Below are 16,943 nucleotides of genomic sequence, written 5' to 3' on the forward strand. Positions count from 1 at the left end.
CTATTTTTGATCTAAAAAACATACTAAGCCCATGTCAGGGGACATTAAAGACATCTTCTAAATGTCTATTTGACATCAGACAGGAAACGTCCTATAGACGTATTGCATATGATCCTAGACGTATTGCAAACACTCTAAAAAATACGTCTTCCAGATGTAAACACGCACATCAAATGGACTTCTCCATGATGTGTGCTATCTGGGCAGGTGGCATAAACGGTCTTTAATTAGGCCAGGGACTGCGGCCAATAGGCTGTCACATTTATCACTTATGTGACAACCACAAATAACTGAGTGGGATCTAACCTCTGCCACACAACTATTTAAGTTCAATTGTGTCACCCTAATTTTGATCCTCACTGTTTTTTGCCAGATAAATACAATTTTAAATGTTACAATTTTATATGTATAATGTATATTGACTCTTTGAATAGCATAACAGGCTACATAACAGCATAACAGCTAATTTCTGTAGCCTGCAGTAGTTAGCTACTTTTCTTAGCAACTTGCAATATAGCTACTTTTTTTCAAAATGAACTAAAGTTTAACTATGTATGTATATTAATAATGAGGAAAAGGGTGTGCGATTTCAGTCAACAGCTACAGGATGATTTGCATACAGCAAATAAAAGCGCAAGTTGCAGATAGTAAACAAATTTACAGCAGTGAATAACACAAAAGAAAAGAATCAGATGAAGGTGTGAAGAGCTTAAAGTAGTCAATCTTGTACTGAATTCATTTTATTTCTCGGCAATACTTAGGAAATAGGCAGACCGGAAAAAATGTGTCAATTGTAAAAACATGGCAACAAAAACATTTTTGGCTTCTATGACAATTGATAGGGGGGAGAAATGGGAGAGAAGGGATTGGTTGTGACTGTGTATGACATGCCACAGACTGAACTGAGGTAACATGAAGGTATCCTGTTGTCAGTCAACTGTTGTTTCCTGCACTGTTATTTGAAGCAAGATGAAAACAGAGAGAATGCTATTGGCCTTCATATTTCCTCCTACCTTTTTGTACCTTACACTGTGATTGTGAGAAAACAGTCTGTTCCTCTATTTTCAAGATACAACAAGGTGGGCATGGTCTGTTTTGTGCGGTCTAGTTCATTGCTATGGATTTATTAAAATGAATGCCTCAAGCTGTGTGTCACACATTCGCTCCGAGATCAAGCTGAACCCCCTGAATCTACCAAATGTTAAAATAGTTGAGCTAAATGTGACTTGGCTAGTAATTATTCAGCAGGACCTCTGCAAGCACACAACCTCTCTTCATTGTTCCACCTCCAAAATGTATACGCAATGCAAGGGTGGATGTCTCTTTATCATAGTGTGAAGTGAAACAAAATAATGCTTTGCGAAAAATAAAGCAAAGATGACAAACGATCGACAAAGAAGAACAAAAATATAACACAAGAGTGCACGAGTACACTCTCTATATAAGCAAGAGTTTGTTGCTAATTGCTAGCACTAAACCAGCTCCAGACAAACAGTATATAGCCACGTTTCCATTACAGATATTCTCTGAATGTCGATAAAAAATAAAACACTATTGCGAAATGACGACGTTTCCATTAACTGATGTTATGCGACTAAAACGTTTTTTTTTCTTTCGTTCTCAATTTGCACAATTTGACATTACAACAATAGCATATCTTGGTTCTGTGAACAGCAAAAGAATGTCACTTGCGTATAAAGCAGAAACAATTCAATCTCAGCATCCATTTTCAAGCATTCCAGCTTCTCCCGCGCTGGAAAGCTTTTCTAATATCAATGTGGGTCCTAAAGCTCTTTTCTGATCATATCCCTTATTTTTCCAGTGATATTCCTTTGACCTTTTCTCTTTTGAAATGTCTCTCAGCCATCTCGTTTTCTAGTTCTTTCTAATATCTCCATAGACAGTAAAATAAATGGATAGAGCGACCCCAACAATTTCAACGGAGAAGACTGAAGCCCGATTTTCGCACTTCCTGTCTGATGTCTGAGCGACTGCACAGGCTCAGACTGAGAGTGACGACAGTCTGACAGTTGTAAATCTTATAGTAGCTGTGCCAAGCCAAAACGTTGTTGAAATATTTTGTCCTGTTGTTTTTATGGACTCTCTATCTATGGGATTCTCCCATAGACAGCAAAAGGCTTCTCCCTCGACTTTATGCCTCGATGCCCTAATATTTAACCATTTTAACCATACTATTAAATCTAACAGATGCTAACATGGTGTTCAACACACATACCTCTGTTAAAATCTCAGAAAATTTGGTTTGGGGTTTCTTGACCCTTTAAAAAAGCTAAAACTATTAGCAAGCAAAATTACGTCTGCTTTAGAACTCTGTACAAATATGTGAAAAAAAACATGTTTTATAGAATCATCTCGTCATGATCATACAACATGTTTAGCAGAGGAAACAGCAGACACCTCCTCCCAGGGGGTGCTGAGTTAGAGAGAGCTGAGTGGGAAGAACTGAGGTAAAGTAGGATTAAAATAGTGCAGAGAGCGGACGAGAGAAAAAAGGTGTGTGTTCCGGCAAGATGTGTCTTCAGATGGGAGTTCAAACCGCCTCCTAATGAGATCTCCAATCAGGTTGTTTTAGCTGCATTTGACAAATTAGCATTTTTCATCTTGCCTAAGCTAGCCTGTGCCATCTGCTCGACACACACACACTTCCCATGGAGGCCGTGTTAATTAAGCTCCTGACTAAAAGATGGAAAATGCTCACTTTTAAAAAAAGAGCCTCATCAACCCGGGTTGACTGCCACATAAAAAAAAATTAAGACTGATATAGAGGTTTTGGTAAATATGTAACAGACAAGTATGTAACATATGCGAGCGAGCAACGAGCGAGCGAACGAACTAAAGTGTAGAGATCAGGAGCGCTAATTGTGTCTACATCCATTCATAGATCACAGATTTGGATGAAAGTGAACACAGATGCAGCTCACTGACAAAAGCATCATGATGTATTAATTTCAAGATGTTTTCCATGCAAACAAACATGTAAGCAATAATATTCAAGTTGCCAGTTATATTGCAAAATTAACAAAGATAGGGTGATTATGTGATATAGGTAAGGAATAATTGACAACGGGTCATTGAATTATTTGAAAAACTGGAGATTCTGTGTGTTTGTGTGTGTGTCTGCCTTCTTCCATATCAGCAATGGCGTGTCTCATACATATGGCCAGCCTTAGGTTTATCAATGCATGCTCATATATGAAACAGAGAGTTCATTGGCAGGCAGCCTCTAGTTTGTGGCTGCTTGGAAGCATAATTAATGTTTCAGAGAGAGGAGGAGAGAAAAACTGATAGAAGCTCTAAAATGGGCTGAAGATGGTGGACGATGTGGAAAATTGCTAAAAGAGCAAGTTATGTGAGACCCATAAGCATGAGGTAATAGTTGTTTAGATGATTATTTGGTAATATAAGCTTGGGTGCTCATATGACTCTGCAACTCATCCAGTAAGCCACATCTTTCAAACTCCAAAAGCATGCAGTGGAAATTAAAGTAATGAGTCCAAACTCCAGCCGAGATGTTTAACTCTACTATGATTGTTGCATTCTAATTATGCACACTATATCGTCCACCGTATCGGTATTGGTCAACATACTGTATGTTCATTTATAATGTTTTTGTTTTCAGCTTAAAAAAAAAGTGGCCAGTATAAGCCGATAAATAATAGGCTATCTATACGTGTTTGTGTGTGTGTGTGCGTGCGTGCTCAAGTGAGCATGAACCCTACACATCTTTCTTAACCTGTCACAATTCATCACAAATTGAAACCAGAGAGATCAAAAAGGCACAGAAAGAACACAAATATGTATTTGATAAGCTTTCAACTGCATTGATGCTCTTTTCTTTCAAATAAAGACATGCTCCCCCACCCCACCACACCACATTTCCTTTCAAAAAGCCATCATCCTAGAAATGCTTTCTTTATCATTAAAAAAAAACAAGCCTAGATAGGAAACTCGTGCTGCAGACAAGCTTCCATAAAAGACAGCATGGCTACTGAACCCTCTTGTCCATCTGATGGCTCAGGAAAATGTGATTCTGTAGCTGAAAGCTGCCTACCTGTCACCAGCCCTTTAATTGTTATTTCTTTTTCTTTTCTTTTTTGTGACAGAAAGAATCATGGGAATATTTTTGTGATCAAATCATGATGAAACTGTCTTTGCATGCATGCTTTTTTTAGAAGAAATGAAGAGAGGGCTTCATACACATATGGCTTGAAAAAATCCAAATAGAGTGTATGTAACGAAGGCCAGCTAGTAGTTGCTGTGCAAGTAAACCTCACTCCTCTGATCTCAATAGGTGCTCTAGCGGCAGATGCTAGATGCTGCAGTCTTTAGCCTCCTTGTTAGAGTGCCCGACTCTCATGCCGAAGACCCGGGTTTGAGGCCTGCTCCGAGGGGTTATGTACAACTTTCTTTTATGGATTTTTCAGCACTTTTAAGCTCTTGATAGTCCAACTAGTAATAGCAAGGGAGATCATATAAATTAAAAGATAGAACGCAATCATTTTTGTGAATGACATTGTGTGTTTCTCTCTTCAGCAACAGCTAAAATTCCGACAGCAACAACTGAACTTCAACTATTAACTCAATTACACCTCCATCCTCTTTCCTTCTCCCCATCAATCCCTCTCTTTCTCTCTGAGTATGGTGTAATATTAATCCTCATTATGTACCACCATGGGTTTGATATTACCAGCACAACCCTGGTGTGAGGCCACATAGCATCATGCTGATATCAATATACTCTGCATACAAATGTGACTCCATTTGCGGTATAAAAGTGTGTGCGTGTGTTTTGTCCTCCTCACCACCAGCTGTTCCCATTCACTCTGCATCCTAGTATGGTGGGGATTGGTAATTGCCAATGAGCACATGAAGCTATATCTATGCACGCTAGTGTGCTGGGTGTAATTGAAAACAGTTTGACTCAAATTGGTGTATTTCTTTGTTATGATTTCCTCCCTCTGGGCAGCCTGGCTGTGAAATCTAGTCCAAATGTTTCAAAGGTTGTATGCAAGATAACCGAGAAACTGCTAGAGTGAAGGAGGGGGATGACATTACATTAGTCTATTAGAGTCTTTGAAACAAACCTCATCTTTACAATAAGTAATTTAATGCATAATGCATCCAGAATGACCATCTCAATATTAATTACATTCATAGGCAACATTATTCTGGTCTCTTTTGCGTCTAAATAAGAGCCTAACTCTGCTTCTCTTAAGAGAGGTTCTCTCATACTGTGTATTATCTTATGCTAAGGGAAACCTCTTTTCCATGAGATATTGAAGCCAAAATTATCCTTCATTTGGAATTCATGTAAAACACGTTGCGGTGGGATGCAAACATAGTCAAGACCGCTCGCGTGCCTATTGACTATCCCGCGGCAACTGCAGAAGCCTATCGAGAGAGGCCCTTGGTGACGTCTGACAATTTGGCTCCCTAGCATGATCTCCATTCAGTCGACGTTGACTACGTCTGATGTTCTCGACTGAATTGGCACCATCATACATTGATATTTCATATGGCTCCCTACAATTATCAGTTCTGATTCTTCAATCTCACCATCTAGTGGTCTGTTATTCAACCACAACAAACGTTACAGCTGATAACAGACAGCTCTGTAAAAAAAAAAAAAAAAAAAAAAAAAAAAAGATTAGTTGACTCAACTTAACTAAGTCAAGTCATCTTGTTGCTTTGACTGAGTTAAGTTGAGTCAACTTACATTGTCAAGTATATTACACTTCAAAACGACTCAACTTCCTGTATAAAGTAATGTGGACTTTAAAACATTACATGAGAACAAAAAAAAAAAAAAATGTTGGTTTAACTTATTTTGGTAAATGGCCTGCCTTTATATTGTGCTTTAAACAGACCCACGGCCACCAATGCTCTTTACACATCGCATTCACCCATTCATACAACGACGGCGGTGTCAGCCATGCAAGGCACCATCCAGCTCGTTGGGACAACTGTGTATCACACGAAATACGTTCTGAGGAAACTATTTTGCAAATCGTAATTACGTTACATGCCAACATATAAGCAGTGCTATTACGTTTGTCCTTAACGTAATACTATTGCAGTGCTATTACGTTTTTCCTGAACATAATACATCCAAGCAGGTTTCTTTACTATTTATGCATAATTGTGGCATTAAAATTTTGACTCTTTTGCATTCAACTGTCATATCAATTAAGTTAATCAATTTTTCCTTCTAATTTATTAATATAATAGACCAACGTTACTCATAAATATATAAAAAGCATTTTCTCCAATAAAACACAACATACTGATACATTCACAAAAGACATACATTTTATTAGCTTGATGTAAACCAAATCCTAGAATCCATACGTTGTTTGCAAGAAACAGATCCAAATCCAGAATTTTATCCAGTGATCTTCATCTTCATTTCTCAGCAGCGACCGCAAACGTCAAATCTGGTGATTAATTCAAATTCAAATAATGCGCCTTCAAGAATCGTTACGACATGTTTTACGGCAGTGATATCAAACGCTCATTGGCTCTCGCCTGCTTCGTCACAGATTGCGACATGCCGTGTTTCAGTCGGTGTAGTACATTCACATTTGAAATGGAGAAGAGCGCGCGCCTTCAGACAGAGAGCGAACCGAAATCAGATTAACATTTTGGATTAACGTTAATAACTTTAATTCTGATCTGTACCTCATACACAACTACTATAATGCTGCCAGAGGACTGCGACTGCAACGCATCATCATGTGAACGACTTTTGGTAATGTTAATAATAAATAAATAAATTATTGTGAAATGTATCTGTCTGTTATGTTTTTTTTTTTTTTTTTCTTAATTGTGTTACCTACGTAGTTTTAAGGAATGGTTATGGTTAGGTTTAGGGATAGGAGTGGGATTAGTGGCTCAAAATATATTTTAATGCTAAAACTCATTTAACTACACATCTCTGTCCATTACGTTTTATCCTTTTTATATTCTGTATAAAATAAATATGTTTTTGGGAGTAGGATTAAGGGGTCTTGTTACATTTATCTTTAAAAGTGAAAGTATACAGATATCGTTATGATATGAAACATATGTAAATAGTTAACGTTTTGTAGCTGTAAAAACGTAATAAGGTTACGTTTAAATGTTGCAAATACGTCCATATTATATGTTTTAGCATCTATCCAAACGTACAAAAACGTACGTTACATATCTTTGAAAATAACGTATTAAATCTACGTATTAACAATGAGACATATTACGTTAAGGACCAACGTAATAGCACTGCTTATATGTTGGCATGTAACGTAATTGCGATTTGCAAAATAGTTTCCTCAGAACGTATTTCGTGTGATACAGGGTTGCGTTGGGAGCAGCCGGGGTTTGGTGTCTTGTTCATGTACACCTCGACACTTGGTCAGGTGGATTCTGGGATTAAACCACCAACCTTCTGGGTTGTAGACAAACTACATGAACCACTGAGCCACTGCTGCTCTTGCCAAGTTACTTGAGTTTACAGAAATTACGAGATTAAAAAAATCAGAAATTACTAGATTGTTTTGAAGTGTAATAAACTTGACACTATAACTTAACTCAGTTAAAGCAACAAGATGACTTGACTGAGTTAAGTTGTGTCAACTAATTTACTTATGCGACAAGTAGCTGGAAATTAAGCAGGATCATTTTGCATTATCCCTGACTGTATTATTCAAAAAGTTTGAGAACTGCTGGCCCACAGGTTAGCAGTAGATAAAGCCATTGTACCTTCCCTGTCCATTGTGCTGAATTTAATTTGTGTTGTAGGCTCTGTCTTTGTCCATGGTACTGAAGCCAGACCAGACCACCAATTGCTCTTAAATGTGCATAGAGTGTTGCAGTCAATGGTGCCGAATCAGTCCTGCCAATCTTGCTCTCTGTGGTCCTGAATAAGAGGCCTGCATGTGGTTTGGTTTCTCTACATGTGTTTTTGTTATCATTATTATTTCAGTGTGGTAGGTATTGTGGTGTAATATTCTGCCAATTCTAGCAATTAAGTTCCTGTTTTATTGCCTACCTTTTTTTTACTATCTCAGATCTGACTGAATAAAGGAAATGAAAAAAAAAAAACAGACAAATAATCTTCTGTTCCTTATATTTTTATTGAATTTCTCTTTTTTCCCTCTTTTGTTTTCATTTGTTTTTTTCCCATCTTTACAGCCTTCAAACTCTCAAGCGGTCTTGTCTTCTTTTCCTCTGGAATCTAATAAGAGCTTGATTGCTTTTCCTAATTATCCTGTTTATTGGTCCTGCAGGCTGCTCCTGTTATTGGTGTAATTAATTTCAGAGATAACTTCTTTTCTGTCCAGATTAGAAATGGTGTACGATAACAACATGTCAGTGTGTGTGTGTGTTTGTGTGTGTCTATGTTAATTAGCCAGAGGATCTGTCCCCATGGCTATGTTCCCTTCCATACTATCACAGTTTTGCAGCCTCACCAGAGCTTGACAAATGTCCTCTCGCTCCTTCAGTGAGTAAAAGCGATACCACGCACCATAGCATCCATTTGTCAACTTTCTTGGGAAATCGATACCTGCACTCTAAAAAATGCTGGGTTATTTAATCAACCCAACCGCTGGGTTATGAAATGTTTGACCCATTATGGGTTATTTATATGGATTTTGACTCAACACATGAGTTGGAAAAAATAACCCATCTACCCAACATACACCGTTGACCCAGCACGTGGGTTGTTTGTGCTTCGAACGTCATCACATCATCACAAGAAGAGTCCACAACACCGGATCCACCACACACCGAGCGATCTTCAAAGAGAACTTCACTTTTCATCGAGCGAGGGAAATAAACTAAGGTAGAGTACTCTACATGTCATTTCTAATATATAAGACATATATTTTAACTACTAAGTTATAAGCTGGGTTGGTCGGAAGAGGGTGAGGCAAAGATGACACGTATTGATGCAATGGCCGTGAAGTGTTTATTTATAGAAATTGCGGTAAACGGTCTAACTTAGTGTCCGGAATACAGTGAGTCTACTTTAACGTTACCTTTCTAAAGTAATATCTTTATATTGTCGAGGCTAGTTGGTTGGTTTGTCTGGCTTGTTTGGCTAGCGTTAGCCATTATCATTGAAGCACTGGCTATTTTGAGCGCGCTAATTTTTCCCTGGAGCATTTAATGTGAACACAGTGTTAGACTGATTAAAGTATGTATAAACAGTGAGATAACCTGATATGCCAGACTAAATGCATGTATGTGCATTTATTTAAGTAATATGGTAACCCGCGATAGATAAGAAAACATTTCTTATATAAAATGGCGGCCTGGCTAGCAGGCTAACTTACATTATTTTAAGTTAGCAGCTAACTGGATATAAATGAGCGCGCTTTTTGCCCTCAAATCTTTTAATGTGAAATGCGAAGGTATAACACAGTGTAAGACTTATTAAAGTATGTAAAAACAGTGAGATAACCTGATATGCCAGACTAAATGCATGCATGTGCATTTATTTAAGTAATATGGTGACCCGCGATAGATAACACAGTGTTAGACTTATTAAAGTATGTAAAAACATTGAAGTAACATAAAATGTCTGAATGTAAAATACATGTAATTTGAATTGTATAGGGAGAGAGGGTCTCTCTATTTTGGCTGTTATCTTCACATTGGATTACATTCTGCTGCTAGTCTGCATTGCATTTGCATGGTGACATCTGAATAGTTAATACAATAGTAATTGTATATTTCCTTAACCTCATTTTGTGTTTGTTTCAGATCAATGGTCAGCTTTGTCATTGACACAACAGAGTGGCAGCTGACAGACCTTGTTGAAAGATTTCAAGGTAAGAAATATTTGTTTTCACTTCCACAGCATATCAAGTCTGCATTGCTACTCAAGCCCTTTTCAGACATTAATTCTTATGAAATATAATTTTCTCTTTTTTTTTTCAATAGCTTCCATGTAATGTGTCAAAGTGACTCCAATAGATGAATAGGGCACATGTCTTTTGTAGACTTTCAGTGATTTATTCTATTTTGTAATAACAAATGATGGAATATGCATGTTTATCTTCCATTTAATTACCTATATATTTTAGTTTTGTACTCCTCAGTTGTAAAAACAGATTTCTTTGTGTTTTGTATTTTTTTGTCTTTTAGAGGAGGGGACTGATGAGGAGAGTTTTCTTTAGAAGAGGCTACCATCAACAGTTGATCCCAAGAGCTGGCCCTGGGCTGAAGTTCTTCAAAAAATTAGAGGACTTGTAAGATCAACATTAGAGGCACACACAGTTATTATTTCTAAATATTAAAAGGAATAGTTTACTTTGAAATTAATTTTCGATATGTTTTAGCTTACCTCAAGGGCATGTAGATGTAGGTGTCTTTGTTTCCACAGTATTTTCAATTTTGTTTTGTTTTTTCGGTTAAACCGTTGTTGTCTATCAGTCATACACTGGAGGTTTAGGGGGTCCTCCCTCGGTTCACCTCAAAGAGCATGCACAGAGTCAAAAGTCAAAATTAAACATGATTTAATGACTCGTAAATGTAAGTACACATCGATGGCCTAAGACAATAAACGAGCGGTTTGTGTGAAAAAACGAACAGTATTTATATAGTTTTTTACCTCGTGTAACTCAGCCATTGGCAACTGATCTGACGGCAGAGGCGTTTCAGTCTGTGTATGCGCCGGAAGTGATCACTTGCGTCTGTACGTCACTCATTGTTTACACAGAGTTTTGGAAGTTTTACCTTTCACTGTGAAGATCTAAACATATATATAAAGGAAATCGCAATGGAAGAAGATTTCGATATATCTAAATGTTTAGTGAAAGGTTAAACTCCCGAAATCTCTCTGTAAACAATGAGTGACGTATACGCGCAAGCGATCACTTCTGGCGCATGCACAGACTGAAGCGCCCCTGCCGTCAGATCAGTTGCCAATGGCTGAGTTACACGAGGTAAAAACGATATAAATACTGTTGGTTTTCTCACACAAACCGCTCGTTTCGTGCCTTAGGCCATCAGTGTGTACTTACATTTACGAGTCATTCAATCATGTTTAATTTGGACTTCTCTGTGCGTGCTCTTTGACATTAACCGGGGGAGGACCCCCTAAACCTCCATTATATGACTGATTGACAACAATGGTTTGACCGAAAGATATCAAAATTGAAAATACTGTGGAAACAAAGACACCTACATCTTGGATGCCCTTGAGGTAAGATAAAACATTTCAAAAATTAAATTCAAAGTGAACTATCCCTTTAATAGTTTCTTTGGGAAGATACCAGAATACTTGCTTGCAAGTAGAGCTAATGGCTCCCGTTGACTGTTGGCCTGTTAAATGTTCAGCCAGTTCATTCATAATTGAATGTTTTCCTACTTCAGTGATATTAACTGCAGTTCCACTAATATTGTTGATATTAAAGTAATAAAATAATTTTTCAAAGATTCCATTGTTGTTTTGTTTTTGTATTGTTTAAGTGTTTATTGCATAATCTATGCATACATCTAGCATGTATTCTGTTCTAGGTTTGTAGTGTAACAGTTTTATAGCTATGAGTAGTCTATTGCCTTTATTTTCTTTAATTGTACTGTAATGTGCTAGAATTAGTCTGGCATATGGGTTAATTTGAACCAGCATTTGGGTACACTATATAACAAATATGTAGTTGAATCAACCCAGAATTGTAATTAATTTGACCCAGCATTTGGGTACGCTATATAACAAATTTGTAGTTAAATCAACCCAGAATTTTATTTAATTTGACCCAGCATTTGAGTAGAAATGAACAACTCATCTGTTGGGTTAAAAATGACCGACCCATCTTGCTGGGTCAAATTAACTACTGCTGGGCTGGTGCAATATTGATCCAGCAGTTGGGTTATACAACAAACCAAGTTGGGTTATTTTTAACCCATCATTTTTTAGAGTGTGTGCATTTTTCTGCCTCGTCTGGATATTAGAAAAGGTTTAATTTGAATAAGCAGATGAATGGCTTTTGTAGAAAGAAAAAATGCCTTGCAAATATACTGAGTGAAACCGATTGGCTTAAAGGGCTTTTGAGATAATTAAGAGCGATACTGATAAAATATGCAATATATAAAGCTGCTCAGTATAGCATCCCATTAGTGAGATGTGAAACATTTAAAACATCTAAAACTGAACTCTTATAATGCATAACCTAAAGGATTTTTTTTGTTTGTTTGTTTGTTTTTTTTACACCATACCCATATGTTACTCCTCTCAAGCCACGGCCACCAATTTTCACAGTTACTCACTTGCCGCTGTTAATTTTCCCATACCACTCTCATCATAGATAGAGATAATAAAATCAAGGAGGTCGGGAATGGTTGCTGGGATGGTGTGTCACTGACTTAGGGGGCTTTGATTTATTCTACCACCTCCTCCTCTTTGTGGGCAGGGAGGCAGGTATACGGAGAGTGAAATCTGATCTTTTGGTAGAGCTGGAGATTCATAAGCAATGACTCCCAGTGCTGAGCTACCAGCAGGCTTAAGTTGAGTGAGAGATGGAGACACACGTAGGGAGGCTGGGTGCCCGGGCCCCCAGGGCCAGATCAATCAGCTATGTTTAGAGCTCAGACAGTAACTGAGCAGTCGGGAAAGAAAGGAACGGGGTAAATGACGAACTAGATGGAAGATCATAAGCGACAGACAGTCTCATTCACATGTGCTTTGATTTGATAATCTGGTTTGCTCTTTTCACAGTCTTTCCCGAAGTAAACAGAACAATAAAATGTGTTGCAGTGCAAAGCAATGAATAAAAATACAGCACGATCATGACCACTTGGTTTTCACTGAAAACTTTAACTATTTATGAAATTGAGAACATCAGTACGGAAGTGCATACAGTAAGCCATGGTTAATTTCTGCAGAAATTATGATCAAATGCACAGCACTGGAACAATATGTCTGTAAATACTTAGGGAAGTCAGTTTATTATGCGAAAAAATACACATCAGTGCACCCTGTAAGTTTGGCTTAGCTCACACTTCAGTGAGCCAACGTTTAAGATAGCTGTATGGTCTACTGTTTCAAAATAATGAGGCCAAATCATTAGTCAGGGCAAAAGAGATTTGTATATGCAGTAATATCTCCAGCTTTTGGGGAGGGGAGCGGGTGGATGCAAATGGATATTAGTTGTAATCCGCCAAGCCACTTTGCTTCTGTTCCCCTAAATGTCACAAGCGAAATGGTTGCACAATTTATTTTAACAAACAGAAGTCAACCTTTAACATCTGCTGTACTCCTGTTCATTAAATCATTGTCAATACTGTTGCAAAACTAAACTTTAATCAGCATCTACAATTAAGAGCAGAGCTTATTTGACTTAGTTTAAAATCTATGTATTGCTTTTGTTTGAACTTGAGAGCATTTCTCTTACATGATAAATCAACCCAGTCCTTTCAATTTCAGTTTAGATAGTATTATCAATAGCCATAGCAACTTTATTTATATAGCACAATTAAAACAACACAAGTTGACCAATATCCTTTACAATGATAAATAAATAAATAAATAAATGAGCTTGCAGTTTTAATATTCATGAGAAAGTCAATCGGTATTTCTATATATATATATATATATATATATATATATATATATATATATATTTTTTTTTTTTTTTTTTTTTTTAAGGAACAGGAAAAAAGGGTTTATGCATACTTCAACCTGTGGGGTGGTGCCTTTGGTGTGAGAGACCCGGGTTTGAATCCACTGTGAGACACCAATGTATTCCTGAGTAAGACACTTAACCCCTAGTAGCTCCAGAGGCGTGTGACCTCTGACATAATACAATTGTAATGTGATATTGATAATATTAATAGGAAGACTGTTTGGTTAAACTCCTTTAAATATTGCATTAATAATAAAAAATAAAGAAATACATTTTTGATTTTGCACACCATTTATCCTGTTAAATCATTAATTGCAAGATACTCTGATATTGACTTAGTGTTGTTTTTTTTTTTTTGAATGCAAAATTATCCAAAATGTCTGGAAGGAATTGACAGAATTTATCTTTTATCTAGTAAAAAATAAATTAATAAATACTATTTTACTTTCAAGGATATTATTGTATATTATGAAAACAATGTTAACAAAGGTTAACAAAATTGAATACAGTGTTAATTTATTTACTTTTAGCAAAATGTTATATCCATAAGCAAAAATATTTAAATTCATCCCCAACTTAAAAGGTAAAACTAATAGACACTCACCTAAAGGATTAATGATTAACTTGTTCAATTTCGCATTAATGCATTTATCTAATCAATCACATGGCAGTTTCTTCAATGCATTTAGGGGTGTGGTCCAGGTCAAGACAATCTCTTGAACTCCAAACTGAATGTCAGAATGGGAAAGAAATGTAATTTAAGCAATTTTGAGTGTTAATTTTGAGTATTTCACAATCTGATAATTTACTGGAATTTTCACGCACAACCATTTCTAGGGTTTACATAGAATGGTGTAAAAAGGGACAAAAACATCCAGAATGCAGGTATAAGTATGGTGTTCCTAATTATCCTTTAGGCAAGAGTATTTCATGTACTCTGATTTGTATTGTATTATATTTAATATGTAAAGTGACTTTTTAGAGGGGCCTTAATAGTTTGAAACATAGTTGTTTTTTTCTTCAAATTAAAAATAAAGTATGCATATCATTTAAAAACATGGAATTATCTTTGATGCAGTGTGTATAGACACAATTTCAGATAACAATAGGACATTTTATACTCTATTAACTTTCTGAAACTGTCTCATTTACCATAGCATAAACTGACAGAGCAAGAGAACAGACACATTTAAAATGTTACATTACAGAATAAAGAAGTGTTTCAACAGCCTAATCCTTCCATAATCCTGCTGCGAGAGCTCTGTCTTAATCAAATGCACGATAGAATGAGAAAAAAGTGAAAGAGGATAATGGATGACACCTCATCTTGACCTCACAATATATAAAACCACACATTTCATATTACCATTTTTCTCTTTTTATTATTTTTTTTTTTTTCGCCTTGGGAAAAATACATACTCTGCCTCACCATTCATTATAGAATTTTAAAATACAGCTCAAAGCTAAACAGCAATATTTAAAGAAAGTGAAGGAAGCATTAAACGGTCTATCCAAAGGGTGAATCAGACCTTGGTCGTGACCTCAGGTCTCTGCTGGGTCTCAAAAGTATACCCAAAAGAAAGATATGATTTCAGTACAACAGTGATATTTAACACACTTTTTCCTAACATTCTACACTTACAATACATATGGCCTTAAGGTCACAGCAGAAATCTGATATGAATAGTGATGTACATTAGCAGTGAAAGCCTGACCAACACCTTCTTGATGAATTCTTTATACTTTCAGGTCACACATACACAGACAAACATTCATACACATAGCAAGTCTTAGCATGTGGAAATTTATTTTAGCTTGGTAAACCTGGGTAGAACTGAATGGATTCATCCTTGAAATCCAAGCTTTGACAGGAGCACGACCATGAAATGAATGCAGAAAATGGGCTTTGAATGGAGCGGAGCATCTCGTGTAAGCTCGGGAGAGAGAAATGCTGGGAATCTCTAGTCAAACAGACAATCCTCACAGCAGGAGGCAATGAGAGGAGAAAAACGCTCCCACGGTACACTCAACTCACCAGCAGACAGCAAAGCATCAGATCACACCCATGTTAGGACAATACTGACACACGCAAGTACTTACACCTATGCCTTTTTGATACTTTACAAGATGCACAGTGAAACATCCAAACTAATTCATGTCTTAAATAAAGGATAAAGTAATTCAGATTTCAAAAAGGCTAATGAATTTTGGTAATGAGGGAATAATAAGCTTGCCTTATTAAAAGTTCGGGAATAGTGTGTCATAGCATATTCACAGATTTTCTTAAATAATTTGGCGCTTCAGGGTGCTTTATGTTCCTGAGACACAGATTGCGTAACTCTCTTGCTATTATTAATATTTACTTCAGCTTCACTTAGTTTGCCGTTTATTGCATTTTAAAACATTCGGTGGGTGGCAGTATAATGTTTTTACTGGGTCCTTTGGACTCAGTCCCACAACCAAAGGCCAAATCCAAACTTTCATTATATTCTTGTTCAAAAGTGAACCAAGGTAATTATGGTTTCCAGATATTTCTCACTGATGCAAGAAAGTGAGTTATTATCATTATTATTATTATTATTATTATTATTTATGAGACAACTTTTAATTAACATCAACATGCCTGCTTATTACCATGGACCACTTTGAGATTATATCACCAGAGGATACTAATAAATAAGTTTTATTTATTTGTGCAGATTTATTAATTATCAATATGTTTATTTGGTGCACGTCAATCCCTTTTTGTTATGCTCTTTATTTTATTTTAATAACATGTCTGAGTGCGTTTAAAACTTGGCATGCATTTATTTTGTATTTTTTTGATATTTATTCAAATTTAAAATTGTTCAAATTTATTTAGAAGTAATTAGGGTGTCACACACTCATAAGTATAAGACAATAAATAATTACAGTATGAGGAACAGGGTATTTCTGTAGCTCAGACATCAAACACTGTAAATAAAATATTGATGGTTTAACTTAAAAAAGTAAGTAACCTGGTTGCCTTAAAATTTTAAGTTCATTGAACTGGAAAAAGTGAGTTAATACAGTGAAGGAGAATGATTTAATCATCAGAAACTCAAAATTATATGTTATCTGAACTAAATAAATTATTTAAGTTGATTTGACAAAAGAAAAAAAATGTTGTGATTACCACACTGTACAAAATATTGTTGGTTTAACTTAAAAAAGTAAGTAACCTGGGTTGCTGTAAAATTTTAAGTTGATAGAACTGGACAAAGTGAGTTAATACAATGAAGGAGATTAATTTAATCATCAGAAACTCAAAATAATAAGTTATCTCAACTAAAT

General features: G+C 36.2%; 1 long non-coding RNA gene across 1 annotated transcript; it reads left to right on the top strand.

Annotated features, from left to right (window-relative positions):
* The first annotated feature begins 8,627 nt into the window (after positions 1-8,627).
* Positions 8,628-10,488, top strand: LOC148977562 (uncharacterized). Its single transcript, XR_016169795.1, has 3 exons — positions 8,628-8,842; positions 9,766-9,833; positions 10,150-10,488. It is a non-coding gene; the product is annotated as an uncharacterized LOC148977562 (long non-coding RNA).
* The last annotated feature ends 6,455 nt before the right edge of the window (positions 10,489-16,943 follow it).

This window comes from Pimephales promelas, chromosome 9, assembly GCF_988280905.1.
Source record: "Pimephales promelas chromosome 9, fPimPro1.hap1.1, whole genome shotgun sequence".
In the NCBI taxonomy this organism is placed as follows: domain Eukaryota; kingdom Metazoa; phylum Chordata; class Actinopteri; order Cypriniformes; family Leuciscidae; genus Pimephales; species Pimephales promelas.